This window comes from Balaenoptera ricei, chromosome 6, assembly GCF_028023285.1.
Source record: "Balaenoptera ricei isolate mBalRic1 chromosome 6, mBalRic1.hap2, whole genome shotgun sequence".
Taxonomy (NCBI): domain Eukaryota; kingdom Metazoa; phylum Chordata; class Mammalia; order Artiodactyla; family Balaenopteridae; genus Balaenoptera; species Balaenoptera ricei.
In genome coordinates, this window is record NC_082644.1 from 52,730,882 (window position 1) to 52,748,570 (window position 17,689).

The following is a 17,689-nucleotide window of genomic DNA, read 5'->3' on the forward strand; positions in this document are numbered from 1 at the left end:
CCCTCCCTCCCACCCTCCCCATCCCACCCCTCTAGGTGGTCACAAAGCACCGAGCTGATCTCCCTGTGCTATGCGGCTGCTTCCCACTAGCTATCTATTTTACATTTGGTAGTGTATATATGTCCATGACACTCTCTTACCCTGTCACATCTCACCCCACCCCCTCCCCATATCCTCAAGTCCATTCTCTAGTAGGTCTGTGTCTTTATTCCCATCTTGCCACTAGGTTCTTCATGGCCTTTTTTTTTTTTTTCCTTAGATTCCGTATATATGTGTTAGCATACTGTATTTGTTTTTCTCTTTCTGACTTACTTCACTCTGTATGACAGACTCTAATTCCATCCACCTCATTACAAATACCTCCATTTCATTTCTTTTTATGGCTGAGTAATATTCCATTGTATATATGTGCCACATCTTCTTTATCCATTCATCTGTCGATGGACATTTAGGTTGCTTCCATGTCCTGGCTATTGTAAATAGAGCTGCAATGAACATTTTGGTACATGACTCTTTTTGACCTATGGTTTTCTCAGGGTATATGCCCAGTAGTGGGATTGCTGGGTCGTATGGTAGTTCTATTTGTAGTTTTTTAAGGAACCTCCATACTGTTCTCCATAGTGGCTGTATCAATTTACATTCCCACCCACAGTGCAAGAGTGTTCCCTTTTCTCCACACCCTCTCCAGCATTTATTGTTTCTAGATTTTTTGATGATGGCCATTCTGACCGGTGTGAGATGATATCTCATTGTAGTTTTGATTTGCATTTCTCTAATGATTAATCATGTTGAGCATTCTTTCATGTGTCTGTAGGCCATCTGTATATCTTCTTTGGTGAAATGTCTATTTAGGTCTTCTGCCCATTTTTGGATTGGGTTGTTCGTTTTTTTGTTATTGAGCTGCATGAGCTGCTTGTAAATCTTGGAGATTAATCCTTTGTCAGTTGCTTCATTTGCAAACATTTTCTCCCATTCTGATGGTTGTCTTTTGGTCTTGTTTATGGTTTCCTTTGCTGTGCAAAAGCTTTTAAGTTTCATTAGGTCCCATTTGTTTATTTGTGTTCTTATTTCCATTTCTCTGGGAGCTGGGTCAAAAAGAATCTTGCTGTGATGTATGTCATAGAGTGTTCTGCCTATGTTTTCCTCTAAGAGTTTGATAGTGTCTGCCCTTACACTTAGGTCTTTAATCCATTTTGAGTTTATTTTTGTGCATGGTGTCAGGGAGTGTTCTAATTTCATACTTTTACATGTACCTGTCCAATTTTCCCAGCACCACTTATTGAAGAGGCTGTCTTTTCTCCACTGTATATGCTTGCCTCCTTTATCAAAGATAAGGTGACCATATGTGTGTGGGTTTATCTCTGGGCTTTCTATCCTGTTCCATTGATCTATATTTCTGTTTTTGTGCCAGTACCAAACTGTCTTGATTACTGAAGCTTTGTAATATAGTCTGAAGTCAGGGAGCCTGATTCCCCCAGCTCCATTTTTCGTTCTCAAGATTGCTTTGGCTATTCGGGGTCTTTTGTGTTTCCATACAAATTGTGAAATTTTTTGTTCTAGTTCTGTGAAAAATGCCAGTGGTAGTATGATAGGGATTGCATTGAATCTGTAGATTGCTTTGGGTAGTAGAGTCATTTTCACAATGTTGATTCTTCCAATCCAGGAACATGGTATATCTCTCCATCTATTTGTATTATCTTTAATTTCTTTCATCAGTGTCTTATAATTTTCTGCATACAGGTCTTTTGTCTCCTTAGGTAGGTTTATTCCTAGATATTTTATTCTTTTTGTTGCAATGGTAAACGGGAGTGTTTTCTTAATTTCACTTTCAGATTTTTCATCATTAGTGTATAGAAATGCAAGAGATTTCTGTGCATTAATTTTGTATCCTGCTACTTTACCAAATTCATTGATTAGCTCTAGTAGTTTTCTGGTAGCATCTTTAGGATTCTCTATGTATAGTATCATGTCATCTGCAAATAGTGACAGCTTTACTTCTTCTTTTCCGATTTGGATTCCTTTTATTTCTTTTTCTTCTCTGATTGCCGTGGCTAGGACTTCCAGAACTATGTTGAATAATAGTGGTGAGAGTGGACATCCTTGTCTCATTCCTGATCTTAGAGGAAATGCTTTCAGTTTTTCACCATTGAGAATGATGTTTGCTGTGGGTTTGTCATATATGGCCTTTATTATGTTGAGGTAGGTTCCCTCTATGCCCACTTTCTGGAGAGTTTTTATCAGAAATGGGTGTTGAATTTTGTCAAAAGCTTTTTCTGCATCTATTGAGATGATCATATGGTTTTTCTTCTTCAATTTGTTAATATGGTGTATCACATTGATTGATTTGCGTATATTGAAGAACCCTTGCATCCCTGGGATAAATCCCACCTGATCGTGGTGTATGATCCTTTTAATGTGTTGTTGGATTCTGTTTGCTAGTATTTTGTTGAGGATTTTTGCATCTATATTCATCAGTGATATTGGTCTGTAATTTTCTTTTTTTGTAGTGTTTTTGTCTGGTTTTGCCATCAGGGTGATGGTGGCCTCATAGAATGAGTTTGGGAGTGTTCCTTCCTCTGCAATTTTTTGGAAGAGTTTGAGAAGGATGGGTGTTAGCTCTTCTCTAAATGTTTGATAGAATTCACCTGTGAAGCCATCTGGTCCTGGACTTTTGTTTGTTGGAAGATTTTTAATCACAGTTTCAATTTCATTACTTGTGATTGGTCTGTTCATATTCTCTGTTTCTTCCAGATTCAGTCTTGGAAAGTTATACCTTTCTAAGAATTTGTCCATTTCTTCCAGGTTGTCCATTTTATTGGCATAAAGTTGCTTGTAGTAGTCTCTTAGGATGCTTTGTATTTCTGCGGTGTCTGTTGTAACTTCTCCTTTTTCATTTCTGATTTTATTGATTTGAGTCCTCTCCCTCTTTTTCTTGATGAGTCTGGCTAATGGCTTATCAATTTTGTTTATCTTCTCAAAGAACCAACTTTTAGTTTTATTGATCTTTGCTATTGTTTTCTTTGTTTCTATTTCATTTATTTCTGCTCTGATCTTTATGATTTCTTTCCTTCTGCTAACTTTGGGTTTTGTTTGTTCTTCTTTCTCTAGTTTCTTTAGGTGTAAGGTTAGATTGTTTACTTGAGATTTTTCTTGTTTCTTTAGGTAGGCTTGTATAGCTATAAACTTCCCTCTTAGAACCGCTTTTGCTGCATCCCATAGGTTTTGGGTCGTCGTGTTTTCATTGTCATTTGTCTCTAGGTATTTTTTTATTTCCTCTTTGATTTCTTCAGTGATCTCTTGGTTATTTAGTAACGTTTTGTTTAGCCTCCATGTGTTTGGCTTTTTTACGTTTTTTCCCCTGTAATTCATTTCTAATCTCATAGCGTTGTGGTCAGAAAAGATGCTTGATATGATTTCAATTTTCTTAAATTTACTGAGGCTTGATTTGTGACCCAAGATGTGATCTATCCTGGAGAATGTTCCGTGCGCACTTGAGAAGAACGTGTAATCTGCTGTTTTTGGATGGAATGTTCTATATATATCAATTAAATCTATCTGGTCTATTGTGTCATTTAAAGCTTCTGTTTCCTTATTTATTTTCATTTTGGATGATCTGTCCATTGGTGTAAGTGAGGTGTTAAAGTCCCCCACTATTATTGTGTTACTGTCGATTTCCTCTTTTATAGCTGTTAGCAGTTGCCTTATGTATTGAGGTGCTCCTATGTTGGGTGCATATATATTTATAATTGTTATATCTTCTTCTTGGATTGATCCCTTGATCATTATGTAGTGTCCTTCCTTGTCTCTTGTAACATTCTTTATTTTAAAGTCTATTTTATCTGATATGAGTATAGCTACTCCAGCTTTCTTTTGATTTCCATTTGCATGGAATATCTTTTTCCATCCCCTCACTTTCAGTCTGTATGTGTCCCTAGGTCTGAAGTGGGTCTCTTGTAGACAGCATATATATGGGTCTTGTTTTTGTATCCATTCAGCCAGTCTATGTCTTTTGGTTGGGGCATTTAATCCATTCACGTTTAAGGTAATTATCGATATGTATGTTCCTATGACCATTTTCTTAATTGTTTTGGGTTTGTTTTTGTAGGTCCTTTTCTTCTCTTGTGTTTCCCACTTAGAGAAGTTCCTTTAGCATTTGTTGTAGGGCTGGTTTGGTGGTGCTGAATTCTCTTAGCTTTTGCTTATCTGTAAAGCTTTTGATTTCTCCATCAAATCTGAATGAGATCCTTGCTGGGTAGAGTAATCTTGGTTGTAGTTTCTTCCCTTTCATCACTTTAAGTATATCATGCCACTCCCTTCTGGCTTGTAGAGTTTCTGCTGAGAAATCAGCTGTTAACCTTATGGGAGTTCCCTTGTATGTTATTTGTCATTTTTCCCTTGCTGCTTTCAATAATTTTTCTTTGTCTTTAATTTTTGCCACTTTGATTACTATGTGTCTCGGCGTGTTTCTCCTTGGGTTTATTCTGTATGGGACTCGCTGCGCTTCCTGGACTTGGGTGGCTATTTCCTTTCCCATGTTAGGGAAGTTTTCGACTATAATCTCTTCAAATATTTTCTCTGGTCCTTTCTCTCTCTCTTCTCCTTCTGGGACCCCTATAATGCGAATGTTGTTGCGTTTAATGTTGTCCCAGAGGTCTCTTAGGCTGTCTTCATTTCTTTTCATTCTTTTTTCTTTAGTCTGTTCCACAGCAGTGAATTCCACCATTCTGTCTTCCAGGTCACTTATCCGTTCTTCTGCCTCAGTTATTCTGCTATTGATTCCTTCTAGTGTAGTTTTCATTTCAGTTATTGTATTGGTCATCTCTGTTTGTTTGTTCTTTAATTCTTCTAGGTCTTTGTTAATCATTTCTTGCATCTTCTCAATCTTTGCCTCCATTCTTATTCCGAGGTCCTGGATCATCTTCACTATCATTATTCTGAATTCTTTTTCTGGAAGGTTGCCTATCTCCACTTCATTTAGTTGTTTTTCTGGGGTTTTTTCTTGTTCCTTCATCTGGTACATAGCCCTCTGCCTTTTCATCTTCTCTATCTTTCTGTAACTGTGGTTTTTGGTCCACAGGCTGCAGGATTGTAGTTTTTCTTGCTTCTGTTGTCTGCCCTCTGGTGGTTGAGGCTATCTAAGAGGCTTGATGGGAGGCTCTGGTGGTGGGTAGAACTGACTGTTGCTGTGGCGGTCAGAGCTCAGTAAAACCTTAATCCACTTGACTGTTGATGGGTGGGGCTGGGTTCCCTCCCTGTTGCTGTGGTGGTCAGAGCTCAGTAAAACCTTAATCCACTTGACTGTTGACGGGTGGGGCTGGGTTCCCTCCCTGTTGGTTGTTTTTCCTGAGGCAACCCAACACTGGAGCGTACCCGTGCTCTTTGGTGGGGTTAATGGCAGACTCTGGGAGGGCTCACGCCAAGGAGAACTTCCCAGAACCTCTGCTGCCAGTGTCCTTATCCCCACGGTGAAACAGAGCCACCACTCGCCTCTGCAGGAGACCCCCCAACACCAGCAGGTAGGTCTGGTTCAGTCTCCCCCAGGGTCACTGCTCCTTCCCCTGGGTCCCGATGCACACATTACTTTGTGTGTGCCCTCCAAGAGTGGGGTCTCTGTTTCCCCCAGTCCTGTCAAAGTCCTGCAATCAATTTCCACTAGTCTTCAAAGTCTGATTTTCTAGGAATTCCTCCTCCCGTTGCCGGACCCCCAGGTTGGGAAGCCTGACATGGGGCTCAGAACCTTCACTCCAGTGGGTGGACTTCTGTGGTATAAGTGTTCCCCAGTCTGTGAGTCACCTACCCAGCAGTTATGGGATTTGATTTTACTCTGATTGCGCCCCTCCTACCATCTCACTGTGGCTTCTCCTCTGTCCTTGGACGTGGGGTATCCTCCTTGGTGAAGTCCAGGGTGTTCTTGTCAATGATTGTCCAGCAGGCAGTTGTGATTCTGGTGCTCTCGCAAGAGGGAGTGAGAGCATGTCCTTCTACTCCGCCATCTTGGTTAATCCTCTCTCCACCAGCGAGACTTCTTTGTAGCGCTGATTTGCCTTTCCAGGTTGCTTGGTTGGCCAAAAAAAAAAAAAAAAGAAAAAAAAAAGAAGAAAAAAAACCAAAACAGAATTTTTTTTTTTTAATGTTGAGTTGTATAAGCTGTTTATATGTTTTGGATATTAACCCCTTATTGGTCATATAATTTGCAAATATTTTCTCCCATTCAGTCAGTTGTCTTCTCGTTTTATCAATGGTTTCCTTTGCTGTACAAAAGCTTTTAAGTTTAATTAGGTCCCATTTGTTTATTTTTGTTTTTGTTTTCTTTGCTTTAGGAGAAAGCAAAAAATATTGCTGATTTATGGCAAAGAGTGTTCCACCTATGTTTTCTTCTAGGAGTTTTATAGTTTCCAGTCTTACGTTTAGGTCTTTAATCCATTTTGAGCTTATTTTTGTAATGGTGTGAGGAAATGTTCTAATCTCATTGTTTTACATGTTGCTGTCCAGTTTTCCCAGCACCACTTATTGAGCAGACTGTCTTTTCTTCATTGTGTATGCTTGCCTTCCTTGTCATAGATTAATTGACCGTAAGTGCATGGATTTATTTCTGGGCTCTGCATTCTGTTCCATTGATCTGTGTGTCTGTTTTTGTGCCAGTGCCATACTGTTTTGATTTCTGTAGCTTTGTAGTATAGTCTGAAGTTAGGGTGTGAGATTCCTCCAGTTCTGTTCTTCTTTATCAAGACTGTTTTGGCTATTTGGGGCCTTTTGTGTTTCCATACAAATTTAAAAACCATTTGTTCTATTTCTGTGAAAAATGTCATGGATATTTTGATAGGGATTGCACTGAACTGTAGATTTCCTTGGGTGGGTAGTATGGTCGTTTTAACAATATTAATTCTTCCAAAACATGAACACAGTATATCTTTCCATCTGTTTGTGTCATCTTCAATCTCTTCATCAGTCTCTTATAGTTTTCCAAGGTCTTTTATGATACTTTCTTAGGGAGATTTATTCCTAGGTATTTTATTCCTTTTGATATGATTGTAAATGGGATTGTTTCCTTAATTTCTCTTTCTGATAGTTCATTGTTAGTGTATAGAAAAGCAGCCAATTTCTGTATATTAATTTTGTATCCTGTAACTTTACCATATTCATTGATGAGCTCTAGTAGTTTTTTTATGGTGTCTTTAGGATTTTCTGTGTATAGCATCATGTCACCTGCAAACAGTGAGTTTTGCTTCTTTTCCAATTTGGATTCCTTTTATTTCTTTTTCTTGTCTGATTGCTGTGGCTAAGATTTCCAATACTATGTTGAATAAAAGTGGTGAGAGTGGGCATCCTTGACTTGTTCCTGATCTTAGAGGAAATACTTTCTGCTTTTCACTGTTGAGTATGATGTTAGCTGTGGGTTTGTTGTATATGGCCTTTTTTATGTTGACATATGTTCTCTCTATGCCAACTGTCTGGAGAGTTTTCATCATAAATAGATGCTGGATTTTTAAAATGTGTTTTCTTCATCTTCTGAGATGATCATGTGGTTTTTATTCTTCAGTTTGTTAATGTAGTGTGTCACATTGATTGATTTGCAGATATTGAAAAATCCTTGCATCCCTGGGTTAAATCCCACTTGGTCATGGTGTATGATCCTTTTGCTGTTTTGCTGGATTGGGTTTGCTAATATTTTGTTGAGGATTTTTGCATCTGTGTTCATCAGTGATATTGGCCTTGTAATTTCCTTTTTTTATGATGTCTTTATCTGGTTTTGGTATCAGGGTGTTGCTGGCCTCATAGAATGAGTTCAAAAGCATTCCTTCCTCTGCTATTTTTTGGAATAGTTTGAGGAGGATGGTTGTTAACTCTTCTCTAAATGTTTGGTAGAATTTACCTGTGAAGCTCTCTGGCCCTGGACATTCGTTTGCTGGGAGCTTTTTAAATTACTGATTCAGTTCCATTACTGGTAATTGGTCTGTTCCCATTTTCTATTTCTTCTTAGTTCAGGAGATTGTATGTTTCTAGGATTTTTTTCATTTCTTCTAGATTGTCCATTTTACTGGCATATAGTTGTTCATAGTAGTTTCTTATGATTCTTTGTATTTCTGTGGTGTTGGTTGTAACTTCTCCTTTTTCATTTCTGATTTTATTGATTTGCACCCTCTTTTTTTCTTGATGAGTCTGGTTAAAGGTTTATCAATTTCGTTTATCTTTTCAAAGAACTGGCTCTTAGTATCATTGATCTTTTCAATTGTTTTTTTAGTCTCTATTTCTGCTCTGATCTTGATGATTTCTTTCCTTCTACTAACTTTTGAGTTTTGTTTGTCCTTCTTTGTCTAGCTCTTTTAGATGTAAGGTTATGTTGTTAATTTGAGATTTTTCTTGTTTCCTGAGGTAAGCTTGTATTGCTATAAACTTCCCTCTTAGAATTGCTTTTGCTGTGTCCCATAGATTTTGGATTGTTGTGTTTTTGTTTTCATTTGTCTCCTGATACTATTTTATTTCCTCTTTGATTTCTTCAGTGATCCATTAGTTGTTTAGTAGCATATTGTTTAGCTTCCACGTGTTTGTGTTTTTTGCAGTTTTTTTCTTGTAGTCAATTTCTAGTCACATGGTGTTGTGGTCAGAAAAGAAGCTTGATATGATTTCAGTTTTATTAAGTTTACTGAGACTTGTGGCCTAGCATGTGATTTATCCTGGAAAATGTTCCATGTGCACTTGAAAAGAATATGTATTCTACTGCTTTTGGATGGAATGCTCTCTCTATATATTGATTAAGTCTATCTAATCTAATGTGTTATTTGAGGCCAGTGTTTCCTTATTGATTTTCTAGCTGGATAATCTGTCCATTGATGTAAGTAGCGTTTTAAAGTCCCCAACTATTACTGTGTTACTGGTGATCTCTCCCTTTATATCTGTTAATACTTGTTTTATGTTTAGGTGCTCCTATGTTGGGTGCATATGTATTTACAGTTGTTATATCTTCTTCTTGGATTGAGCCCTTCATCATTGTGTAATGTGATTCTTTCTCTCTTTTAACAGTCCTTATTTTAAAGTCTATTTTTTTTCTGATATAAGTATTGCTACCCCAGCTTTCTTTTGATTTCCATTTGCATGGAATGCCTTTTTTCCATCCCCTCACTTTCAGATCTGAAGTGAGTCTCTTGTAGATAGCATATATACGGGTCTTGTTTTTGTATCCATTCATCTACTTTATGTCTTTTGATTGGAACATTTAGTCCATTTACATTTAAAATAATTATTGATATGTATGTTCTCATTGCCAATTTGTTAATTGTTTTGGGGTTGTTTTTGTAGGTCTTTTTTTATTCCTTCTTCTTTTGTTCTCTTGTGATTGGATGACTATCTTCAGTGTTATGTATAGATTCCTTTTTTGTGTGTGTATCAATTATCAATTTTTGGTTTATGGTTAACATGAGGTTTATATATAGCAATCTATATATACATGTGATTGTTGTAAGTTGCTGATCTCTTAATTTCAAATGCATTTTAACAATCCTGCATTTGTACTCTCCTCCCCTCAAAATTACTCTTTTTGATATCATATTTTACATATAATTGTTTTGTGTATCTCTTAACTGCTTATTGTGGATATAGATGATTTTACTACTTTTGTCTTTTAACTTTCCTACTAGCTTTTTGCATGGTTGATTTCCTACCTTTACTATATGTTTGCCTTTACCAGTGAGCTTTTTCCTTTCGTGGTTTTCATGTTTCTTGTTGTGTCCTTTTTTTACTTAGAGAAGTTCCTTTAACGTTTCTTGTAAAGGTGGTTTGGTGGTGCTGAACTCTTTTAGCTTTTGCCTGTCTGTGAAGCTGTTGATCTCTCCATCAAATATGAATGAGAGCTTTGCTTGGTAGAGTATTCTTGGTTTTTCCTTTCATCACTTTAAAATATATTGTGCCAATCCCTTCTGGCCTACAGAGTTTATGTGGAAAAATCAGCTGATAGTGTTATGGGGGTTCCTTTGTATGTAATGTGTTGCTTTTCCCTCGCTTCTTTTAATATTCTCTTTTTACCTTTAATTTTTGCCATTTTAGTTACAATGTGCCTTTTTAAAAAAATTTATTGGAATATAGTTGGTTTACAATGTTGGGTTAATTTCAGGTGAACAGCAGAGTGATTAAGTTATATGTATACATATATTCATTTCTTTTCAGGTTCTTTTCTCATATAGGTTATCACAGAATATTGAGTAGAGTTCCCTGTGCTAGACAGTAGGTCCTTGTTGGTTATCTATCTTATATATAGTAGTGTGTGTATGTTAATCCCAAGCTCCTGATTTATCCCTCCCCCTTCACGTTTCTGCTTTGGTAACCATAAGTTTGTTTTTTATATCTGTAAGTCTGTTTCTGTTTTGTAAATAAGTTCATTTGTATCATTTTTAAAAATTAGATTCCACATATAAGCGATATCATATATTTGTCTTTCTCTGTTTGAGTGACTTCACTTAGTATGATAATCTCTAGGTCCATCCATGTTGTTGCAAGTGGCATTATTTCATTCTTTTTTATGGTTTGAGTAATATTCCATTGTATATTTGTACCACATCTTCATTATCCATTCATCTGTTGATGGACATCTAGGTTGCTTCCATGTCTTGGCTATTGTATATAGTCCTGCAATGAACATTGGGGTGCATATATCTTTTCTAATTATGGTTTTCTCCAGATATATGCCCACGAGTGGGATTGCTGGATTATATGATAACTCTATTTTTAGTTTTTTTAAGGAAACTCCATGCTATTCTCCTTAGTGATTGTACAAATTTACATCCCCCCCCCCCGCAACAGTGTAGCAGGGTTCCCTTTTCTCCACACCCTCTCCAGCATGCATTGTTTGTAGACTTTTTGACGATGGCCATTCTGACCAGTGTGAGGTGATACCTTATTGTAGTTTTGATTTGCATTTCTCTGATAATTAGTGATGTTGAGTATCTTTTCATGTGCTTTTTGGCCATCTGTATGTCTTCTTTGGAGAAATGTCTATTTAATCTTTTGCCCATTATTTGATTGGGTTGTTTTTTTGATATTGAGCTGTATGAGCTGTTTGTATATTTTGGAGATTAATCCCTTGTTGGTCGATTCTTTTGCAAATATTTTCTGCCACTCTGTGGGTTGTCTTTTTGTTTTACTTATGATTTTGTTTACTCTGCAGATGCTTTTAAGTTTACTTAGGTCCCATTTGTTTTTATTTTCATTACTCTCAGAGGTGGATCAAAAAAGATACTGCTGAAATTTATGTCAAAGAGTGTTCTGCCTTATGTTTTCCTCTAAGAGTTTTATAGTGTATGGCATTACATTTAGGTCTTTGATCCATATTGAGTTTATTTTTATGTATAGTGTGAGAGAATGTTCTAATTTCATTATTTTATATGTAGCTGTCCAGTTTTCCCAGCACCACTTATTGAAGAGTTTGTCTTTTCTCCATTGTATATTCTTGCCTCTTTGTCGTAGATTAATTAACCATAGGGGCGTGGGTTTATTTCTGGGCTTTCTATCTTGTTCCATTGATCTATATTTCTATTTTTGTGCCAGTACCATACTCTCTTGATTACTGTAGCTTTGTAGTATAGTCTAAAGTCAGGGAGTGTGACTCCTCAAGCTCCATTTTTCTTTCTCAAGATTGTTTGGCTATTCGGGGTCTTTTGTGTTTCCATACAAATTTAAAAATTTTTTGTTCTAGTTCTGTGAAAAATGCCATTGGTAATTTGATAGGGATTGCATTGAATCTGTAGATTGCTTTGGTAGTATAGTCATTTTCACAATATTGATTCTTCCAATCCAAGAACATGGTATATCGCTCCATCTGTTTGTGTCGTCTTTGATTTCTTTCATCAGTATCTTAAAGTTTTCTGCATACAGGTCTTTTGCCTCCTTAGGTAGGTTTATTGATAGGTATTTTATTCTTTTTGTTGCAATGGAAAATAGGATTGTTTCCTTAATTTCTCTTTCTGATCTTTCATTGTTAGTGTATAGGAATGCAAGAGATTTCTGTGCATTAATTTTGTATCCAGCAACTTTACCAAATTCACTGATTAGCTCTAGTAGTTTTCTGGTGGCATCTTTAGGATTTTCTGTGTTTAGTATTATGTCATCTGCAAACAGTGACAGTTTTACTTCTTCTTTTCCAATTTGTATTCCTTTTATTTCTTTTTCTTCTCTCACTGCCATGGCTAGGATTTCCAATACTATGTTGAATAGTAGTGGCAAGAATGGACACCCTTGTTCCTGATCTTAGAGGAAATGCTTTTAGTTTTTCACCATTGAGAATGATGTTTGCTGTGGGTTTGTCATAGATGGCCTTTATTATGTTGAGGTAGTTTCCCTCTATGCCCACTTTCTGGAGAGTTTTTATCATAAATGTGTGTTGAATTTTGTCAGAAGCTTTTTCTGCATCTATTGAGATGATCATATGGTTTTTATTCTTCAGTTTGTTAATGTGGTGTATCACACTGATTGATTTGCAGATATTGAAGAATCCTTGCATCCCTGGGATAAATCCCACTTGATCATGGTGTATGATCGTTGTACTATACTGTTGGATTCAGTTTGCTAGTATTTTGTTGAGTATTCTTGTGTTTATGTTCATCAGTGATATTGGCCTGTAATTTTCTTTTTTTGTGATATCTTTGTCTGGTTTTGGTATCAGGGTGATGGTGGCCTTGCAGAATGAGCTTGGGAGTGTTCCTTCCTCTGCAATTTTTTGGAAGAGTTTCAGAAGGATAGGTGTTAAGTCTTCTCTAAATGTTTGATAGAATTTGCCCGTGAAGCCATCTGGTCCTGGACTTTTGTTTGTTGGAAGTTTTTAAATCACAGTTTCAATTTTAGTACTTACGATTGGTCTGTTAACATTTTCTATTTCTTTCTGGTTCAGTCTTGGAATGTTGTATCTTTCTAAGAATTTGACCATTTCTTCTAGGTTGTCCATTTTATTGGCATATAGTTGTTTGTAGTAGTCTCTTATGATCCTTTGTATTTCTGTGGTGTCAGTTGTAACTTTTTTCATTTCTAATTTTATTGATTTGTGTCCTCTCCCTTTTTTTCTTGATGAGTCTGGCTAAAGGTTTATCAATTTTGTTTATCATCTCAAAGAACCAGCTTTTTGCTTCATTGATCTTTTCCATTGTTTTCTTCATCTCTATTTCATTTATTTCTGCTCTGATCTTTATGATTTCTTTCCTTCTACTAAGTTTGGGTTTTGTTTGTTCTTTCTCTAGTTGCTTTAGGTGTAAGGTTAGATTGTTTATTTGAGATTTTTCTTGTTTCCTGAGGTAAGATTGTATTGTTATAGACTTCCCTGTTAGAACTACTTTTGCTGCATCCAACAGGTTTTGGACCATTGTGTTTTTGTTAGTTACTTGGCTGAGGTGTCTCAGCACTGGTGTCTACAGAGTATTGGGAAAGGGTGGGGTGGGCCCTGGGGCTAATAAGGTAGAGGGAGGATTCCACAGTGGCACCTGCCAGCACCAGTGTCCACATGGTAGGAGTTCCCAAAAATGGCTGCCTACAGTGTCTATGTCCGCAGGATGAGCTGCAGTTGCCTCCTGCCTTTCTGCAAGGCTCTCCAGGATTAGTAGGTAGGTCTTACCCAGGCTCCTCTCAAATTACTGCCTCTGCCCTGTGTCGAGGAGGGTGTCAGATTTTGTGTGAGCCCCTAAAGGGTGAAGTCTTTATTTCCCTCAGCCCTCTGGGACTCCCGAAAGTAAGCCCTGCTGGCCTTCAAAGCCAAATGCTGTGTCTTCCTGGTGCAGGACTCCCAGGCTAGGGAGCTCACTCCTTTGGGAGAAACTCTGCAATTGTTATTATTCTCCTGTTTGTGGATCATCCACCTGGGGTTATGAGATTTGACTATATCACAATTCTGCGCTCCCCCTACTCATCTCATTGTGGTTCCTTCTTGATATCTTTAGTTGTAAGAGATCTTTTTTGGTAGGTTCTGGTCATTTTCATCAATGGGTGTTCTGCACATAGTTGTAATTTTGGTGTGCCTGTGAGAGGAGGAGAGCTCAGGGCCTTTCTACTCTGCCATCCTGCACAGTCCTCTCAAGAATGCTGGCTTTGATTTCAAATCCAGCCCCCGTATTTCCTAACTGAATGACTCTCTGAGTCCCAGTTTACTTAACTGCCCAAGGCTGTTGTGAAGAGCAAATGAAATATGGTAAAGTAAACCTCTGTAAATTATAAAGGGCCATACAGAAGTAGGAATGCTTTTCTTTATTACATGATGGTTTACTGATTTATATTTTCTGAATGTAAGCTCCACAAGGGCAGGAATATCATGTCTTGTTTACTTTGTACCCCAGAACCTTGTATGGTGGTACATAGTAGACACTCAGAGTCGTTGTGCAACTCTGACTTTATGGATTACTACTACTACATCCAGAAAAAAAAAAAACTATACTTTAAGAAATATATCAGATTAACTAGGTGATGTTTCAGTTATTTTGGATTTATCTCAAAGGGTGCTTCATGTTCAGAAGACACATATAGAGGTTTTTTTTTAAAAAGCTTACATAAATATCTTTCCTTAATGTGCTACTTGCTTCTAGAATGTATTAATTGTTACAGATAATAATTTTTTACTTAAGAAATTTCCATTATCTTCCCAAGTCCTGACACACATGTTGTCAGGCCTGTTTCAAGCATTATAGCTACTATTTATTGTTAGTGAAACATACAAAAGTGAAAGCATTTCTTTTACATTTTAGTATTTATACAGCATATTTCTTTATTCTTTAAACTCTCACAACTACTTTGTTAGGTGAGTTATTTCTTTCATACAAAAAATAAAACCAAAGTCAGGGAGTCATCAATGTCATTTTTATTCAGTTCCATTTCTAATAGTTTGGCTGGACATTATTTCACAAGTTCCCTGTTACAAGAATCAGATGATCTTTCTAAATTGCAATTTCAAAGAATTTTGGTTTATGAAGATTAACAGATTACATGCATACTCACAACTTCATAAATATTTTATGTGTCATACATTAAAAAGATGAGACTTTAAAGTTTCTAGGATTAGAATAAAGTGTTTCCTTCCAGAAAATATAAAAGCATATATCCAGCACCAGAGCAGTGATGATATACATTTATACATGAAGATGATGCTGTGAGGTATCTTTCCATAAGAGTGGTGAAGGATGTGAACTGTCCCAGCCATATTCTGTCCTCTGGTTCCATTTGAAATGCCTGCAGCTATGAATAGGCTGGTTGAGGTCAGAGACCTAAAGACCTAGCTTACAACTCTGGCCTTAATGAAGGCCCCATCCTCTTAACCACATGGTCAGATTTCTCTTCTAAAACAGCAATTTGCTAAAATGTTTACCAAAAATCTAAAACTACTGCTTACTTTCAAAGTGACTAAGATGTTTCAAGACAGTAGTTAAGTCTTTAACAAAGTTTTACTCCTTATATTATTATAGTATCATCTTTGGTTAAAATCATTTTGGAGAAGTTAACTTGTGGCAATTAACTTCTTCAAAAAAAAAAAAAAAAAGGTGATTAACAGCCTCTTGGTTACCATGGAGCCATTACATTACAAATAAAGCACAAAGATTTTAGGCACTTGCATGGATCTCAACATCTGTTCCAAATGTACACTCTTCAAGTGAAGAGTCACAGTGTTTGGACACATCTGAGACACACAACATAGCCTTAATCCCACACGTTGATTTGTTAGTATACCCTAGCATGCTATTTGTCTTGGCAACTTGTGATTTCAAAAACTAACAGAAGATGACTTATAACGAAACTTTTCCTTTTGTATATAGTTTGGAACGTCTGGTCTCAAAAAAGCAGAGACTTCTGGTTTCTGGAGAGCAAACTGAAATATCCCAAGGGAATATCTTAATTCTTACTGGAGGTCAGACAGGTAACCAGGAGAAAGGGTCTTATTATGCCAGTGACCTATATCTTAGAATAATTAGAGTTTAGAACCTTTACAGCTTCAAATTTAGATTTTGACATTTTGGACTCTTTATGGAGTCCAAATGAATAGGAATGAATAGGAAAATCCTATGAATAGGAAAATCCTATGACTCTTAAACACAAGACTGCTGAAAACAAAAAGAGGGAGCTAGGGAAGAGAGGATACAGGTAGATCTTATTTCCTCCCTTTTGTACTATTCTGTTTTCTTGTCAAGGCAGGAGCAATGACAAAGTCTGACTGAGAAGAAACTGGGCCAAACTGAAAAAGGCAGTCTGGGTCTGGAAGGCTGGGCTGATTCTTTATCCCTCTCCTTGAGCATCAGCAAGTCTGCCCACTGATTTGGGGGGAAATGCGAGAGTAGTTCTTCAGTGCCCATTTCCTCTTCCCTATTCTTTACTGCCATCCACATCATCTGCTAGCTGGCCCGGGAATGTAATGTCCTTCAACCCATGAAGACCTGCTCCTTTACACTGTAACTAACTAACTCCCAACTTCCCAATTCTAGAGGCTTATTAATACGAGGCAGGGGTGTTTCTTTTATCGATTCCAGCAATCTATATTAAGCATGAATGAGGCTTAATACTTGGTAGGAGTTTTCATCTGAAAGTGGGTGCTGATGAGCCTGATGCAGTAGAAAGAGCATTGGACCTGGGGTTCTAGGACCTTGGTTCCAGGTGTAGTAGCTCTGCCACTTATTAGATGTGTTTTCTTCATTTAAAAATAGAAAATAATGCCTCTTCACAGTATTGTTGCAAGGGTTAAATAAGATAATACAAGTGAAACTCTAGTCACTTATATAGTCTGACAACTAGTAATAAGTGTTAGAAGAATGTCAACATCTCATTGGTAGGTAGTATGAGAAAGCCAAGGTGGGTGGGAAGGAGACAGAAGCTGGCTTCTCACGTAAATTTTCTAAGCTTCTGCTTCCTTCAAACTCATTTCCCTCCAGCTCAGCCTCTAAAGAAGTAATAGAGATGAAATACTTGGTGATGTAGTTAAGTACTACCTGAGAGCTCACCTTCCCTTCCTCCTTTTCTGTAAGCATCTCGGCACCCTATGGAGTTCAGCAAAAGAAAGAGCTGCGACCTGGAAACAGTGTGAATTACACAGTGAACCACAAATATTTGGAACCTGGAATCATAAATCCATATATTTGGAAAATAAAATTAGTAGAGCGATTTTTAACTTAAGTGGTAGGTATGCTTGGTGACAACATGAAGGTATTGTACATGCCACACAGGAATACTCAAAGTTCCATGACACTGCTGTGGCATGATAAGCACGAAGGTATATTATTCCAGTGGCACACATTTTCTCCCCAGTAATCCCATATACGTATACATCAGTATGTTTGTATGATTGGCTAAAGACAGCCCTGATTAATGGCTGCATGAAGGAACAATAATTAGCAATCAGAGCAAATTAAATTCCTGGCTGATTCTAAGCCCCTGAGTAAAATGCAACCCTTGAGGATGCTGTCACATTCCTTCATTTACTTGGCATTAGGCCACCAGTCACCCTGATTAAGACAGAGTTTTGTACTTATAAAAAAAAAGATCGATGTTTGGAGGAGATATTTGCCATTTTTTGCTTGCCTAGCATCCTATCACCTTTTCTTCTGGGGGAACCCAGTTCAGGTGGACGGACATGTGGCCCAGGCCTGGTCAAGTAGAACCCTCCCCACCCCACCCAAGGACTCACATGACTCAAGCGGAATCAGAGTCCACCCCATGTTGCTTCCGCCATACCTATGAGCAA

At 37.3% G+C, this 17,689-nt stretch overlaps 1 protein-coding gene across 7 annotated transcripts in view; it reads left to right on the forward strand.

Moving 5' to 3' along the window:
- HACD4 (3-hydroxyacyl-CoA dehydratase 4) overlaps positions 1-17,689 on the forward strand; it is a 110,860-nt gene that overhangs the window by 51,067 nt on the left and 42,104 nt on the right. The window lies entirely within an intron of this gene.